The 5055-nt window shown below is 45.1% G+C and overlaps 1 pseudogene; it reads right to left on the bottom strand.

The window, feature by feature from the left end:
* Nucleotides 1-2452: 2452 nt before the first annotated feature.
* Nucleotides 2453-2552, bottom strand: LOC142839061 (U6 spliceosomal RNA; annotated as a pseudogene).
* Between the last annotated feature and the right edge of the window lie 2503 nt (nucleotides 2553-5055).

Genomic DNA, 5055 nt, shown 5'->3' with positions numbered 1-5055 from the left:
AAGGACCTGAGTCAGCTGGACACCATGTCAGCGGATGAGTGCCACTGAGGGTTCAGAAATGTCCCCTGGAGCTTAACACTGGCTTCCTCGCCAGAGCCCTCGTTTTCTTTCCTTAGAATGGACTCGGTGCTCTTCAAAACCACTGAAGACAGGTGCTGACGGCCAGTCAAGTGACAGGACCAGGCTTAACCAAGGGCTCACATGCCGTTTCACAACGTCGTCATGAGATTAGATGCTATTATTAGTTTTCCGAAGCACGGGGCAACCATCAGCCTCAGCTAGGATGTTGAGTAACTTGCCCGAAGTCACACAGCTAGTCAATGACAGAGCTGAGATTCAGGCTTCTGGCCTCTGACTCAGAAGTCTGGGCTTTTAACCACAGCTTTGTGCTACCGCCTGGGGGGTCAAGCTGGGGAAACATGATTGCTGTTATAGACATACATATTACATAAAATATACATTATGTGTATAGATGCATGTGTATTGAAAAGCATTTTGATGAATTTTTGTATTTCATTCACTCTGAAGCCCAAGCTGGACTTAAATCTGTGATCCTTCTGCCTCAGTTTCCCCAGTAGCTGGGGCTATAGGCCCGTGCCCATATCTCATCTTACTCTCAAACTACTGAATTTAAACATTATTATTTTTTTTAACTAAAAAACTCAATCCCATAAGCAGAGACAGACAGAAGACAGGTAGGGACTTGAGAGTGGGAGAGGCCTAAAAGACAAAGTGTCAGACAGACAGACACCTCGGGGACCGGTGAACGTGCTCGTCATATGTCAGGAGGATTTTGCAATGCGTATCAGGGCTGCCAAGTCATGAACATTAGGTATATGCAGTTTCTTCGGTGTCAGTTCCATGTCATCTTGAGAGAAGGAAGTGTCAGGTATCGAGAGAAACTCAGAGGCCCAGCAACGTGCACGGTGCACATGCGTACACACAGGCAGGCCAACACGCATACAGGTAAAATAACAGAAAGCTAAGAGTCTTGTCCAAGATGAGCTAGAGAGATGCAAGAAGATGCAGTATCATAATCTGTTGTTGTTATTTTTTATTTTGTTTTGTTTTGTTTTTGTTTTCTTGACAGTGTCCTGACACTAGCTATGTAGACCAGGCTGGCCTCAAAACTCACAGAGATCCACCTGCCTCTTCCTCCTGGGCGCTAGGATTAAGGACATGCTCCAGCACACCACCCACACCGCCACACGTCTTCTAAGACTATTGATTGAGTAACGCCACGTAGGTCGGATCTCACTTGCAATCCTGTTCAGGAGGCTGAGACAGGAGGAGTACTGTGAATTTGACACTAGCTTAGGTTACTTAGTAAGTTCCTGGCTGGCATGGGCTACAGAGTATGGCTCTGTCCCAAAACAAGATGAACAAAGATAAAAAATATTTCTAGGCCGGATAGGGTATGCCTATAATCTTCCGATTTGGAAGGAGGATCAGAAGTTCAATCAAGGTCGTCCTCTGTCTGCTACACAGCCAGTTTTGGGGGCAACTTGGTAATATGTGGGACCCTGTCTCTAAACCACACACACACACACACACACACACACACACACACACACACACACACACACACACTTTTAAGCTTAGGGGAAAAAAAACCCTTATCCACTGCTGTAGAAGCACAGACTATACAGTCGTTATAGAAATCAGTTTTGAGGTTCTTCAAAACACAAAAACAGAACTTCCATATGGCCCAGCTGTTCTGCTCCTGGCATATTGCTCCGAGAGCTCCATATCTCGCCATATGGCCCAGCTGTTCTGCTCCTGGCACACTGCTCCGAGAGCTCCATATCTCGCCATAGACACAATTGCATATCCATCTTATTGGCTGCTCTGTTTACTACAGCAAAGAAACGGAACCAAACTAGATGTCTTTCAACAGATGAATGTATAATGAAAATATGGCTGTGTGTGTGTGTGTGTGTGTGTGTGATGTTACTCAGCTCTAAAGAAAAATGAAGTCGCATAGTCTTCAGAAAAATCAATGAACCTAGAATATGTAGCAAGAAGTGAGGTCACCCAATCTCAGAAAAAGAAAAGAAACACGTTCTCTCTCAAGCATGGATCTTAGCTAAGTGTGTGTGTGTGTGTGTGTGTGTGTGTGTGTGCGTTTGTGTGCGTCAATGCCTGTAAGTTTGGATATAGTATAACATTTAGAAAGAAGATCAAGAATGGAAAATAGTCATAAAAGAGGACGTCAAGCTATGTTTTATTCCCTTTCTTTTGTGGCGGATAAGTATGTAAATTGTAACCGAGCTGATCATGAAAGTGTAAAACCCAAAGTGAACCTTCCAGCTTCAGATTGCCCATTCTAACTGTACGGAAGTTCCCCGAGCTACATAGAGGTTAGCCTGGACAAGTGTTTGAGTAGCTGCCTTGATCTGGCCCTGTGATATTTCTACTTGTGAATTCATTACAACGAAGCGAATTTTATTATGAAAATAAGGAACCCTTCACAAATGTGCATGTTTTCTTTGTACAGGGGCCATGCAAATCTCTGTATTGTTCCAATTTTAGCGTATGTGCTGTCAAAGTGAGGGTCCAACATACTTTATGCTTATCTGTTTGGTTTCTTTAAACATATATTTTCATTTTATGGGCAGGTGTTTGGCCTGCATATTTGTCTGTGCATCATGAGCTTGCCCGGTGTCCACGGAGGCCAGAAGAGAGCATCAGATCTGGAGTTACAGACGGCTGTGAGCCATCATCATGTGGGTGCTGGGAATTGAACTCAGTCTTCTGGAAGAGCAGTCAGCGCTCTTAACCACTGAGCCGTCTTTCCAGCCCCGCAATGTATTTTTAAAAGGTAAATACACTTCTTCAGAAGCTTATCTTTATTAAATATGATCAATCTACCGGGAACTTTAAAAAAGGAATTCTGTACTTATATGACCAGCAGGGGGCAACTAAATACTTGGAAAAATCACTCTCTGTAAGGAAAAATGTTAAAATTAGGATTGTCTGTTGGCATTGTGCTGTGCGAGACAGCTGAATGCTTTTTAAAATGGTAATTAACACCTAGGCACACATTCACACTTGGAATTTGTGAAAATAATTGAGCACTCTTAAGCAGACAGATTATAAAACCACATGCTAAGGCCTGTCTGTGCTACACTGTTTGGGTTTTCAGTGCTCAAGTGTGTATACCTTGCTTTTATATTTTACTATAACACATTTGAGAATTTAAAAAGAAATAACGACTATAAAACAAATCAGAACCGTGGTGAGTTATTAAATACAAAAATTCTGAAAGTAGAATATCATCTGGTGTGAGACGCATCTTAGCGCTGTCCGTACGCACACAGCTATGTGCACACAGGCACCTTGGGCTCTTCCGCTCAGTGTGATTCGCGTCTTAGCGCTGTCCATACGCACACAGCTATGTGCACACAGGCACATTGGGCTCTTCGCGTCTTAGCGCTGTCCGTACGCACACAGCTACGTGCGCACAGGCACCTTGGGCTCTTCCGTTCAGTGTGATTCGCGTCTTAGCGCGGTCCATATGCACACAGCTATGTGGGCACAGGCACATTGGGCTCTTCCGCTCAGTGTGATTCGCGTCTTAGCGCGGTCCATATACACACAGCTATGTGCACACTGGCACATTGGGCTCTTCCGCTCAGTGTGATTCGCGTCTTAGCGCGGTCCATATGCACACAGCCGTGTACACACAGGCACACCAGGCCCTGCCTCTCCCCCAGACTGGCTTCTCTGTCCACACGGGATCCTGCCGGAGCTCTCTCCCTGATAGTTCTGCATGGTTCAGGACACTTAGACACAGGAAGAAAGCGGCTCCAAGTGCACCTCCACCATGCGCCTGTCCTGCCAAGGCACCTATTGCCACATTATGGGGGAACTTCTTCAGCCCATTTCCAACAACACGAGAAAGAAACTTGTCTCTTTATTCTTTCTTTCTTTCTTTCTTTCTTTCTTTCTTTCTTTCTTTCTTTCTTTTTAAAAGCCAATTTGCATTTGCCTATCCCCTTATTTGAACATAAGCTCTAAACATGGCCAAGGAACCAAATCATGTTTTGATACTGTTAAGATCATGACACAATGCTGCCTGGTCTTCAAACGCCACAGAAGGGGACAGCTTCTGCAACAAGACGTCACGTTCAACTCTTTGTTGTCTGACCACCAGACGACCATGCAATCAATCTGCATGTCAGCCAGAGCTGGAATGCAGCTGTTGGCTTCTCTCCCTCCTTGCGAAACCAATCGTCTCCTGTCGTCTACTTTGTGCCTTTTGGTCCAACATGCTGAAGGTGAGTGAGCCCTTTCCAACAAAGGCGACAAGTTATTTCTCTCGTGCGGTGACCCTGGCCCTCAGGTGACTCTTCCTTCTCGGGGAGCCGAGTCCTCTGCAATCAGGGAGGGCAGCTTCCTGCACTTGAAGAGCCCGTAGAGACCTTGGGGAGTCGGCCTAGTGACACATTCATTCACACCCGGAATCTGTGAAAATATTTGAAACACTCTTCTAAGAAAACAGACTGTAAAACCACATTCTAAGGTCCATTTGGGCTAGAGTTTGGGGGTGGGGCGTTCGGTAGTCCACTCTTCTAAGAAAACAGATTATAAAACCACATTCCAAGGTCTCTCTGGGCTAGAGCTTTGGGATTGCACTTTCAGTATTTCATGTCTTTATGACTAACTGATTGCTTTTTAACTTCCTGTATTACAGAAAGAATAATAAAGATCACCTTGTTTCCGTAGGGTGTTCTAGGACTGTCCTGCGTTTCACTAGGTAGTCTAGGGTTAAAGGAAATGGAGGTGCTCTTGCTGCACCAAGTGCCTTACTTAAAACGATTCAACTTCATGATTTTATACTTCTCGCTGGTGGGATAGGGACATCCATTCAGTAGGAACCATACTTAACTAGCATGTGGGAGGCTCTGGCCTGAATCCCTCAGCACCACAGAAACAAACCCATGCCTCAGGTTTTGAATTTGGACTTCTCCCCGGGCTCGTGATGTTTTGCGCAGTTCTAGCCCGTGTTACACAGCGGCTGTGGGGTACATAACAAAAGCTCTCCATACACTG

The sequence above is a fragment of the Microtus pennsylvanicus genome, chromosome 20 (genome assembly GCF_037038515.1).
Source record: "Microtus pennsylvanicus isolate mMicPen1 chromosome 20, mMicPen1.hap1, whole genome shotgun sequence".
Taxonomy (NCBI): Eukaryota; Metazoa; Chordata; class Mammalia; order Rodentia; family Cricetidae; genus Microtus; species Microtus pennsylvanicus.
This window is presented reverse-complemented; position numbering and strand designations above follow the sequence as displayed.